The sequence below is a fragment of the Sturnus vulgaris genome, chromosome 8 (assembly GCF_052056855.1).
Source record: "Sturnus vulgaris isolate bStuVul1 chromosome 8, bStuVul1.hap1, whole genome shotgun sequence".
In the NCBI taxonomy this organism is placed as follows: Eukaryota; Metazoa; Chordata; class Aves; order Passeriformes; family Sturnidae; genus Sturnus; species Sturnus vulgaris.
This window is the reverse complement of record NC_142250.1, coordinates 2,339,167-2,351,599: the sequence shown is the minus strand read 5'-3', so window position 1 is coordinate 2,351,599 and position 12,433 is coordinate 2,339,167. Positions and strand designations below refer to the sequence as shown.

Here is a 12,433-nt window from a genome sequence, read left to right as displayed (position 1 = left end):
TGCTGACACCGGGGTTAATTAAATCCATCTCTCCATCAATTCTTATTCAGCTATTATCGATGGTCATTAGATCAGCGACAAAGTGACAAGCAAACAGTAATAGACTCATCTTAACCCTTGTGCTGCTGGAGGAGGGGAAGCGGTGCAGGTGAGAGGGGAGGTATTCTCTGCTCAAATTCTGTCTGCTCTCCCTTACAACATCCCACCTGCATTTGAATGAGTCCTCTGGGCAGGCCAGGTCACTCCTCCAGCAAGGAGTCCGTGCCTGTGTCCCTCTCTGTCCTTCTCCCACAGCTCCATGGCCCAAGGTCATACAAGCCCAGGAGGGTTTGGGTTGGAAGGGCCTTTAAGGATCATTCTTGTTCCATCTCCCTGCCGTGGGCAGGGACATTTTCTATTATCCCAGGCTGCTCCAACCTGGCCTTGGACACTTCCAGGGATCCAGGGGCAGCCACAGCTTCTCTGGGCACCCTGTGCCAGATCCCCACAGGGGCTGCAGCGTTCCTCAGGGATGCTGGGGACAGAGAATGCAGTCAGTGACATGAAGGCTGCAAGCAGCCATGGCACAGAGAGGGCACGATGCTCTGGGGCACCTGCACCTTAGTGTTGGTCCCTTGGGTCACAAAATCCCTCTGGTCACAAATCTGCCCCAAACTTTCAGGCAGAGCAATGGGGGGATGCCACCCATGGGATAAAAAAGCCGGGATAACTCCACCCATGGAAGGACACGAAGAAGAAGAAGAAGAAGAAGAAGAAGGGAATATTTGGCTCCTGGAGCTGTTCCTTCTCTCATAAGGCAGAGCTGCTCCCCCTGCCCCCACAGCCATGTCCTGCAGGCCCTTCCAGTGCCACTCACACTTTCCCAGTCAGGCTGGCAGGGAAGAGCTGTGGCTGCTGCTGCTCTCCTCCCTGTCCCCCTCTGATTAACAGCTTAAATGAGAACTGAAGGCTGCCCAAGGGCTGCAATACATTTTCACGCTCCTGCCGCCGCTGCCAACAAGGCAGTGTCCAGCTCCCTTCAAGGTCACTCCCAACCTTCAAGTGACTTTCCAGCACTTGTGCCCTGTGGTTTTAACTCCTTAAGAGTTGGGGTCTCGCTGGCAGTGCTGAGGTTCACGTGATGGTGGGTTGGGAAATGTCAGCAGTAAAATAAACAGGTAATTTTGTGCAGGTAAGTAACCCATGCAGGATTTTTGTCTGCTGGTAAATCATAGAATCACTGAATGGTTTGGATTGGAAGGGACCTTAAAGATCATCTAATTCCAACACCTTCCCATGGGCAGGGACACCTTCCACTATCCCAGCTTATTCCAAGCCCCATCCAACCTGGCCTTGGACAGGGACGGGTCGTCTTCCACCCCTCTGTGCCTGTATTTTACCACCCTCACTGTAAAAATCTTCTTAACTGCGTGTAAGATAACAGCCTTACATAAAAGAAATAAATCTAAAAAATATTTTTGTGACCACTTTTCTCCCTCTTTCAATCCACCTTTCTCTTGTGCAGTTGGAATTGGCTCGGCCCTGGTGGTAGGGATGTGATTTTTTCTGGAGAAGATGCCTGAAATCTTCCCTCCCAATCTTTGCTGCAAGGACGAGGTTTCTGAGGGCTGGCATCTGTGCTGGCAGGGGAAGTGTGTGTTCCTGCAGGATTGCCTGGGAACAGTTAATGGCTCAGTGCTGGTTCATGGCTCTCCAGGACACGCTGCTGCCTCCTCCCTGTTTTTTTGTGGGGTTCAGAGATCTCGGTGAGTGCTGCAAATAACTTTCTTTGTGTTGCTCTTTACAGCAGCTTTTAACACCTGAAGAAGCTGCAACGTGCTCCAGAGCTGGTGTAGAAACAATTTATGAAGCCTTCCTTGCCAGAGTGGGGAAATGGGCAGGCACAGAGTGGATACCCAGGGGGGAAAGGAGGCAGGATGCTGCAAGGTGAATGCCTGGCACACCTCTGTCTCCAAACACAGCCCTGCTGCTGGAGAAGGACCTCCTGGATGGCACCCCAGCCATCACCCAGGGATGATGGAATAGGGGATCTTTAGTGCCCCTTCCCATCCAAACCAGCCTGGGATTCTGGATGTCTCCAATCATCCCCCTGTGCACATAGCCAAGGTGGTATTTTATTCTTGCTCTGCCTCAGTGAAGGGATACAGGGAAAAAAGTCCTTTATTCCTGAGGCAGGGGGGGAAACAGCACAGAGGGATGAAAGCTGATTCCAGCTCCAGGGCTGCTCTGAAGGGAAGGGTGATTGCCCCTGATCCAGGAAAGTGCCTGTGTCTGGTGGGGATCCAGCTGGGCCTGGACACAGCACTGGGAAAGGGAAGGGTGTGAGCAGGGGACAAACACAGCAGAGCAAAGCCCCAGCTCGTCCCTGCTCTGCTCAGCAGCTCCAACCTCACACACGTCCCTCCCCTCCCCAAAAGGGAAATAATTGCCATATTCATTTGTGGAGGGAAATAATTGCTTCATTCATGACACAAAGTCAATTTTTTGTCCTGAACCAGAGGGAGCCCTGGACTGACAGAGGGAATTTCAAGGAGAGCAAAAATCAGCCTGGCATTTGTATCCTCAATTAAAGGCGAGAAGGAGCCAGCGGTGAGTTTTGGGTTTTTTTTTTTTTTCCTTTTTCCCTCTCCCTCTGTTTTTTTGCACATCAAATCAGATAACAGCTAAAATGTTCTGGCTTCTCCAGCTCAGGCTGGGGGGAGAGGAAAGGTCTCCTTTAACTTCACTGAAATCAAAAGATGACTGTGGCAGGAGCTCTTTCCCTCTCTCATTCCATGGCAGCTGGGTGAGGAGTGATGGGCAGACAGGGACAACCTGTTGGTCATTTAGTGGGGCCAGGAGAGGCACAGGCAAGAGCTTCACACAGGTGAAAAAATTTGTCTCAATAGATGTGGTTTTCCCCATCTGCACCACCAGGATTGAACCCTGTGATCTGTGATAGAAAATTGATGAAACATCGATGCCAGGGGGTGGATATCGAAGGAGGAGCCATAAACATTGTACAGGACTTTTCTTAAATCTTTAACCACCCTTGGGTAACCTTGAGAGGGGTGTTTAGGAGTTTGTTCAGCAGCACTGGGAGCAGGGAGGCCAAGGGGGTCTGGGGTGGGATATCCTTGCACATCCCTTTGGATGGGGCTGTCCAGCTCAGCCAGCAGCACAAGGAATGCCATGGAATCATTCAATGGCTCAGCAGGGCCCTCACAGACCATCTCCTTCCAACCCAAATATCCTTAAGGCCTTCCACGTGGTCTCCAAAACCGAGTGGAGAATGGAACCATCAGCCTTGGCTCCATCCTCCTCCCTGCATCCCTCACAGCATCCCCAGCCTGTGTTTCTCCTGGCCACTGGCTAAATGCACCTCCTGAACCCCACATCCTTGAGCACAGCACTCTCACAACGATGGAGAACAGGTTTGCAAAGCTGGTTTGTTGGTTTGTTTTTTTTGTTTTTTTTTTTTTTTCTCCTCCAGGTTGACTTTTAAGCATTCAGCAGGGGAGGTCACCCTTGTTTGAAGGATCTGGGATGGAACTTTGGGGCCAGGCTGGGAACAGCCAGCCCAACCCACGAGAGTTTGCACCACGGGGGAAGCTGGGAGCAGCTCACAGCCTGGTGAGTGGAAAAGTCCTGCTGGCTCGTAGCTATTTTGAGGTAAGGCATTAATTGAGGACCAGGGGGAAAACAATAAAGCCATCCCCAAAATAGAAGCTGTCAAAATGTCGTTGCTAGGAGTGAAGCCGAGCCCGATTTGTGGTATTTTTTTTTTTTTTTTCCTGTTGCAGGGCTTCCAAGCAGCTGTAAAAGGGGTGTCTTTGCAGGTTTGGGGAGTTCTTTGCTCCCAGCAAACCCAAACTTCCCAAAGATGTCCCCTGTGCCCGGAGCTGGCGCCGGGCAGGCACGCGTCAGGGCTGATGGTTTTTGCTTTTCCCTGACATTTAGAAGATGCCTTCAGGGCCCTTTGCATTTGCTGCTCCAAAGATTTGCTTGTTTATTTTGGAAATTAGCAGCGTTCAAGCTTTTTTTTTTATCGAGAAAGCCTCCGAGAAAAAGGTGTTTTTTTCACACGGAGGGAGGATTGCCTGGAGGACGGAGGTTCGGCAGGATTTTGCTTCCAGGATGGGGAGAGAGGGGAGGGATTTTTCAGGAGTAGTTTTGATGTTTCACGTAAAAAAGCAACGTTGGTGTAGCACTGGGTGTGTGGTTCATGGGAGCAGGATCCTCCTGCTGCGTCAATCCTGGAATTCCAGCCTGGGGCTGGGACGTGGGAAGGGTCAGCATCCCTGCAGGACTGACTTCTCCCAGCAGCCAAAAGTGGGAGCAGGCTGGTTTATGCTTCTCCCACCCCTCCATCAACAGCATTTCATCTGATGGAAGCAGGATGAACACAGAGAAGGGGAGAGAGGGAGGAAAAAGCCATGTCCCATGTCCCACCCCCAGCTGGACACACGTGGTGACCCAAGAGATGTCACAGCCCCTCCTGCCGAGCTCTTTCTGGGTGGTTCCCATTCCACAATTTCCAAGGACCCCTCAGGAAAAGCATTCTCCTTCCACCAGTGTTATCTCACAGCACTTGCCATCCTTTTTTTTTTTTTTTTTTTTTCTCCCATGCAGAAAGCTGCAAATGGAGACCCCGAGGCGCCCGCCTAGCGCCAAGACAACTCTGGTATCTCTCTTTTAAAGATATATTTTCCATTTTGCAGTGCTCAAACACCATCTGCTGTTTTGCACGGCGGCGCTTTCACAGGAGGGGAGCGTTTTTAGGTGTAAATTGCTCTTTAAAGTACATATTGACAGAGCTGGAGGCTGGAGAGGCTGGAAAAACCCTGCAGAAAGTACCACAGCCCTGGTCTGTGATGGCCACCCTCGCTGTGGGGGGGACTTCAGGGATAGATGGGATATTGGGAAGGAATTGTTTCCTGTGAGGGATGCCCAGAGAAGCTGTGGCTGCCCCTGGATGTGTCCAAGGCCAGGTTGGACAGGGTTTGGAGCAGCCTGGCATAGTGGAAGGTGTCCCTGAATATGGCAGGGAGGGGTGGAATGACTCTTTAAGGTGCCTTGCAACCCAAACCTTGTAGGATTCTATGAATCAAGGCCAGCATCACCCCAAGAAAACCCCTTGGGCTTACAATAATTAACTATGACGTGTAACTTTTGGAAGATTGAGGTTATTCAGAGCAACCAGGCTTCTTTTCAGAAAAAAAAACAACAAAAACAGGGTAATGATAATGAACCTCTCAGTTCATCCTGTCTCTCTTTCAAGGCAAGTAAAGCACCAGCAAATAACTGGTGAAAAAAACTTCGTCCCTGCCCTGTAGCACTTCAACCAAACACCTTTACAATAGTTCCAGTGTCCCTGGGATGCAATGACTGCAGCTATCCCGGCATTAATTGGGTGTCTCATTGCCAGCTATCACCTTATTTATTTCAGGAGCTGCAGTTTATGTCGGGCCAGGCGTGCCAAGTGGCCCAATTACACCAAGGTCGGGGAGTGGCTCTGGGAAAAATGTGAGAGAGGTGCTGCAAAAACCTCCCGCCCAGCCTCTCCAGGAGGATGCTCCCGAATCCTGCATGGTCCAGGCTCACTCCACAGCCCATCCCCAGCCAAGTACAGGGAACGAAAGGATGATTTTCGCACGCGATCTTTATTTTTCCTCCCGTTTTTCTATTTTGTCTTCTCTTTTTCTTTTTTTTTTTTTTCCCTACTGCTCCAGGTTCTTGCTGGCAACAACAGCCGGTGTGTTTTGATGAGTTAATAAACATCTCCCCCAGGAGTGAGGGAGCTCCAGCATGCTCTGCTTCACCCGTGTTTTACGTCTGACTAACAGAGTTTGCCGAGCAAGAGGTGTTTTTCTACTCTGAAAGCTCGGTGGCTCACGTTTCCCTCCTCCCCTGCTGATACCCTGATGCTTCTGTTGTCTCCTGGAGGGCAACCCATCACTGCAGCCCCCCCCCATTCTCCTTTCTGCCTCCCCCAATCCCAAGTTATCCCTCTGATCCCGTGCCTTGGAGCAGTTTATCAGCCTCAGAAGTTGGGATCTCAGTGTTCATCTTGCTCTGGGACCTGGATTTCCTTCTGGCACGGGAATCCCTTCACTGCTGGAAGGGAACACCACCAAAAAAAACCACCCCCCACTGCTGCTGAATGCCAGGGCTCTGCACTGCTGGCACAGCTCACCTTGCTCCTCTGTCATTGCTCCACTAACACAGAGCCCCACAACCTGTGGGTTTTGTCAGCCTGGAGGACCAAAACCCAAAACTTCTCCATCATTTTTCAGAGCAGCGTGTGAGGAAAGCCTTGGAAACCCAAAGAGCAGGCACAGATGGACCCTGCTCCAGAACCTGCTGTCACCAGGATGCCCCTCAGAGCTGGAGGTGGCTGCTGCCTTCGTGCCTTTTGGCAAGAAGAAACGAGTCCTTGGAAGTGGCATGAGGCAGCCCCTGGTCCACGGAGCCAAATTGCCAGTTCCGACTTGTAGAACATTATTGCTCGTGAATTATGGATGGTTATTGCCCCTCCTGGACCATAAATTATTGAGCTGACACGCTGGATGGAGAGCCAGGAGCAGGGGCTGTGCTTATTCCAGGGTCTGGAATGCGGTGTTTTCACAGAGGGTGAAGGAGAGGAGATGCTTCTTCCCCCTGAGCAAGAGCATCTCAGCCTGAAGCTGTGGAAACAGTTCTGCTCAGGCAGCCCCAGCCAAAAATCCCTGGTGAGGGATCCTGGAGAATCCCTGCACTGGGACATGGACAGAAACTCTGGGGTCCCCTCTCTGCCTATCCTGCAGCATCATCACAGGCACTTCTGAGCCCTGTCACCTCTCCCTGCCCTCGGGGGGGGTTCGGGGCATGGTTTATTTAGGTGATTAGATGCTATTTATCTCCCAGGCCGTGCTGGTGCAGCGCTCCTGGCAGGGCAGCTCTGCTGAGCCCCTTGTCCAACACGTGCTGCCTCGGGCTTTGGGGACTCCCCGAGGTGGCTGCTCCATCATGTTTAACAGACCTCGACAGCCCCTGAGTTTGCCTAAATGCTTTCTGGGGGCCACTTAGGCTGCAGGTCTCCATAGCACCCTGTGGCGATGAGTTCCGTAATTTAATCACGGCCGGTGTGGAGAAAGCGCCGTCTTTTGTTTGTCCTCAAGTCTGCTGCCCGATAACTCGATTTGGACACTCCTAGTTCCTCTCTTGGAAGGAATGGGGAATTATCAGTGCACCTGCTCCACGGCACTGCTGCTTTTATACTGTCCTGCTGTGGCTTTTCTTTCCCTCTCCCTTATTCATCCCTCCCGGCGATTTCCAACTCTCCTGCCAGCTCTGCTTCACAGGGACGATGGAGATGGGAAGGTCCCTGCTCTGCCTCGTGGCTGTGCTGATCTCTTTTCTCTTCCAGATGTTCCAGAGGCTCTGCTGACTCCGGTCCAGATGCTGACAGCTCCCTCTGGAGCAAACCCTGGTCTCAGTGAAAAGCCCCAAAGCATTTCCTGGCAGTTTGGGGTGCTCCCTCCATCCCGTGTGTGTTCCCTGTGCACACATGGAGCTGTTCCCAGCCCAGCCCAGCCCCTGACACGGGAAAGGGTTCCTAGCATGGTTTATGGGAATCACCATCTCCTAACCAGGTTTTCCTGGCCTCCAGGGAGCAGCTTTCACCCTCCCGTGGGACACAGATGCTGAGCAGCAGCATCCAAGGTGGAGGAGGGAGGTGACACGAGGGTCCAAGAGGATGAGGGGGGGGTTTCTGCCTCTCCCCATGCCCAGCAGGATTTCCACCTCATCTCAAGCTGAAGCCAAGGAGACTCTGGAGAAAGTGAAGCGCTTTCCCTAATCGAATCACACGCCAGTGTCACTTGTAAAGCTCTGCAAAGCAGAAAGGACTCGGGAGCCACTGAACCACAAACTCCTGCTCCCTCCCCAGTGCCTGTGTGGAGATCGTGCCTCTCTTCTCCATCTCTGGCCCATGAGCTCGGTCTGGGAGGGAGCCAGGACTGAGACCCCACCTTGTTCCCTGCACACCAGGTATCCCACGGGCTGGAGATTTGGGGATTTGTAAATGGTGTTTCCATCATCTCGGTCTTCATCTTGGGATGTTCTGCCTGCTCTGGTCATGTCCCTGCTAATCAAGGGGTTCTTCTCCATCCTCAGCCTCCACGAAGGTGCTGCATCTTCCCCTGAGCTTTGCTCAGCTCCCTCAGGAGCCCCTAGCAGCCCAAGCATGGAATGTGCCTCCGTGTTTGGGGATGAGGGGCACGACAGTCCCTTGCCTTCACCTCCCTGCTCTGAGCTTAAAGGGGTGACCTGGGGGGCTCCAGTGTGGGGTGGGGGCAGCAAAGGAGGGTGCTGGGTGTTTCACCCTCAGAGAGCAGGGGAGAAAACCAGCAGGGAATCATAGAATCATGGAATGGTTTGTGTTGGAAGGGACTCTAAGGGTCACCCCCTGCCATGGGCAGGGACACCTTCCACTGTCCCAAGGTGCTCCAAGCCCCAATGTCCAACCTGGCCTTGGACACTCCCAGGGCTCACAGCTCCACTGGGCACCCTGTGCCAGGGCCTCCCTACCCTCACAGGGAAGAATTTCTATCTGACATCTCCTCTAAATCTCCCCCTTTTCACTTTCAAACAGCTCTCCCATGTCCTATCACCACCTGCCCGTGGAAAACCGAGGGGACACACTGGCTCCATCCAAGTGTCCCCCAGCAACATCCTACCTGTCAAAATACACCTGTTTTGGAGGAAAACCTGCTCTGTCCTACCTGTCAAAATACACTGGTCCACCTGTTTTGCAGGAAAACCTGCTCTGTCCTCCTCCAACCCTTTTTTTCTGCCCTGACTCTCCCTGTGTTTTATAGAGAAGCAAATTCCCTGTCCTTTCCAGGCAGCATCCAGGACTTCTCCGTGGCAGTTACAGCATCCTTGCAGCAGGTCTGTCAGCAGGAATTTCTGCAGCCTCCTTTGATGCTCCCAAGGCTCTCAGGTGAGGAAATCGTCAGTAGGAGGGGAAAAAAAAAAAAAAGAAATGAACCGCAGCTAACTCAGTGTTTACTTTGTGCCTGGTAACAGCAAGCTTCCCTATTGAAATTCCCTCTTTACAAGAAGCGGGGGGATTTCAGCCCTGGAGGAGGGAAGCTGCTTTTTGTGGAGCAAGAGGAGATGTGGCAGGGTGAGCTGGTGGGGAGGCAATGCCGGGACATCCCAGGGAAATCAGAACTCCCTGCAAGGCTTTTCCATGCTGGGGAAAAGCCTTCCCAGTGCCTCGACCCCACGTTATCAGTAGCTTTGCTGTGTGTCCCCTCTTTTCCCCCTTCAGACTCTCTCTCCTTCCTAATGCCTAATGAGGATGGCAGGACTGTTTGTCCCGATAGCACAGCTATGGATAATGCCATGCAAATTGTCTCCAAGACCTCTGAACCCCCAAATAAAAAAAAAGCACCTCTGGCTACCCCTGGCTGCAGCCTTTCTAGCAGACCACAGCTGCAAATAACGTCTGAGGGCTTAAAAGAACGAGCCCTTTGTAAAAATAATAAATAAAATTGTCCTTCTTCCCACTGATTGAATTTTTTTTTTTTTGTACCATAAAGATGTCTTGATAACTCGGTGCCAGCAAGCCCAGCCTTATCCCAGACCGCTGAGATATTTAGCGAGGAGCAAGGTCTGAAAGGAGAGGAATCAACAGAGGATGTTTCAGCCCACCTAAGGTCTGCTCTGCCTCCGAAGTTTGGGTGGGAAGAGAAACCCACCCCTCCCATGACGGTGCGGTCAGAGCTGAAGGGCGCCGCGACCTTGGATCCCAAACAAGCGAGTCTTTGTCTCACCTCCTGATTAAGCTTTGGGAGTTTCCTCTGTTCATTATTCATCTGATTTCCATCTTTTTTTTTTTTTTTTTTTTTTTTTTTAACGCTTTCGTGCACCCCCTTCCTCCCGGCGGCCCCGATGTCGTGCCCGGGTGCCGGGTGTGCGTCCCCGCTGGGATGCGCTGCTCCTGCTGCAGAATGCCAACCAGCCCAGGTTTCGGGGTGCCATCCGCTCCCCCTTGGCCTCATCCAGCCCCTCTGCTGGTTGGTGACAAGGGCTGGACCCCGCCAGTCCAGCTGAGCCCTGTGCAGCTCCTCACACCTCGGGATCGGTCCTGCTGCGCCGGGAATTTGATTGACGCGTTCCTGCCTGGCCATTAGAGGGAAAGCGAGGGCTGGTACGTAAACACCTGGGAGGAAAAGCAGCCCTTTGCCTTAATGATAGTTTGTCATGTCATATTTTTCTCAAATTGCGCAATAGGGGTAAGTGAACCCTTCATTTGCATCGCTTTAATTCGTATTTTGAATACCAGACTGCCTTAAACGCTGCCCGGTTTAACCCACCCGCTCTCGCTCATTTCTGCAGAAGGCACGCTCTGCTTCCCTAAGTAGGCTCTTGGAAATTCCACCGATCCAGCTGGAAAACACCTTTTTGTCCTGGGTTTATTTTCCCAGAACTCTCACCCCCAATGCCAGCACTGCTGGGTTTGCATCGTGTGCATCCCTTCCCCTCGCTGCCCAGCCAGGCTCTTGCCTTGCAGCTTCGCTCCCTCGACAGCAACTGGAAATGAGATTTTTATTTTTTTTTTTTCCGCTCTCCAGCCTTTTCCGGCACGTCCCACTGCTCTGTGAATATTGGCTGAAGTGCAGCCGAGTGTGGGATGCTCGAGGCAGCGATGATTTTTGGGGGTGCCTCTGGCTGAGGGAGAGGCTCCCGGGCAGCGTCAAGAACTCACCACAGCTCCGGGATATTCTCCAAGGTGGATTTTCATTTTTGGGGTGACAGTTTGCATGCGACATCCTATCCGGTATCCCGTCGGGGTTTGCACCCCGGTCTGAAGGGTGAGCCCAGACTGCCAGGACGAGCCCTGGGAGCAAACCCGTGGCTGGAGCCGCTCCCCGAGCCCGGAGAGCTCCGGCGCCAAAGGCACGGCCGGCCCCGGTTGCACCGGGCTGGCGGCGAGGCACAGGCTGTAATTACCGGGTGCCTTCGCCCCCACTGCCCTACCCCGAGGAGCTCAGCAGCTGCCAGCAATTAAAAGTAGTTAGCAGCTCCCATGCTATTTTAACCATTTCTAAGCAGTTATGGCAGCCCCTTCTTCCTCAGTGGAGAAGGGTGGATTTTATTCCTGCTCTGATTGCACAGACGTTGTTGTATCGTGTGGCTTTGCTGAATTTGGGGGTTTCTATCCCCCCCAAAAAAGCATTGCTGAACCCTTTTGTCCTTCCACACCCCCTCCACTGAGCCAGGGTGGGGTTTAAACCCATCCTGGGGAGGGACTCACCAGCTGGAAAACTGCAGAACTGCAGCCCCACCAAAGCTTGCAAATCCTTGTCTGCAGTTCTTTACAAGGAGGGAGATTTGGGCATATCATGGAATGGTTTGGGTTGGAAGAGACCTTAAAGATTATTTTTTTGTAGCCCCTTTCCACTATCCCAGGCTGCTCCAAGCTCCCTCCAACTTGGCCTTGGACACTGCCAGGGATCCAGGGACAGCCACAGCTTCCCTGGGCACCCTGTGCCAGGGCCTGCCCACCCTCACAGGGAGAAAAAAATTCTCCGAAGATCTCCTCTAAATCTCCCCTGTTTCAGCTGAAAACCATTCCCCTCTCTCCTTGTGCTATCTGCCCCACTAAAAAGCCACTCTCCATCCTTTTTATTAGCCCCCTTTAAAATCAAAAGGCCACATATCAGGAAGGAGTTGCAGGATACCTCCATCAGTATGTGAATTTTATCTTTTATTATTTGCGTGCGTCTGCATCTGTTATTTTTATGCTCCTGCAGGTACGTACCAAAGCCTGGATTTTAACACCCCCTTTTTTTTTTTTTTCTGGGGGGCGGGGAGGGGGCTATAAGAAAGATGGAGAGAGACTTTTTAAAAGAGCACGTAGTGATAGGGGGAATGGCTTCAAACTGAAACAGGGCAGGGCTAGATAGGGATATTATGAAGAAATTGTTCCCTGGGAGGGTGGTGAGGTCGTGGCACGGGGTGCCCAGAGAAGCTGTGGCTGCTCCATCCCTGGCAGCGTCCAAGGCCAGGTTGGACGGGGCTTGGAGCAGCCTGGGATAGCGGAAGGTGTCCCTGCCCGTGGCAGGAGGCGATCCCTTCCACCGCCCCCCTTTGGCGACGCCGTGACAGGAGCGCAGCGTTACAGAATTCCCGGCGGGGGTTTTGGGGTGTCCTGGCCCGGTTCGGCTGGCGTTGCGCGGCTCCCCCTGGTGCTCGCTGTCCCCACTGCAGAGCGGGGTCCCGTCCCCCTCTCCGGCTGGGCTGGGCTGTGTCGGAGCGGCCCCGGGAGGGGCCGGGCTCGGCTCCCGGCAGGTCCCGCCCCGGCTCCGCCCCGGCCCGCCCCGCCCGGCTCCGGGCAGCCCGGCAGTGTGGCGAGGCGGGCGGGCAGCGCTGCGCTCCCGGTCCCGCTGCCGATCCCGCT

At 53.0% G+C, this 12,433-nt stretch overlaps 1 long non-coding RNA gene across 1 annotated transcript; it reads left to right on the top strand.

Moving 5' to 3' along the window:
- The first annotated feature begins 738 nt into the window (after positions 1 to 738).
- LOC148222902 (uncharacterized) lies at positions 739 to 6,827 on the top strand. Its single transcript, XR_015805017.1, has 4 exons — positions 739 to 1,926; positions 2,499 to 2,589; positions 3,473 to 3,651; positions 5,429 to 6,827. It is a non-coding gene; the product is annotated as an uncharacterized LOC148222902 (long non-coding RNA).
- The last annotated feature ends 5,606 nt before the right edge of the window (positions 6,828 to 12,433 follow it).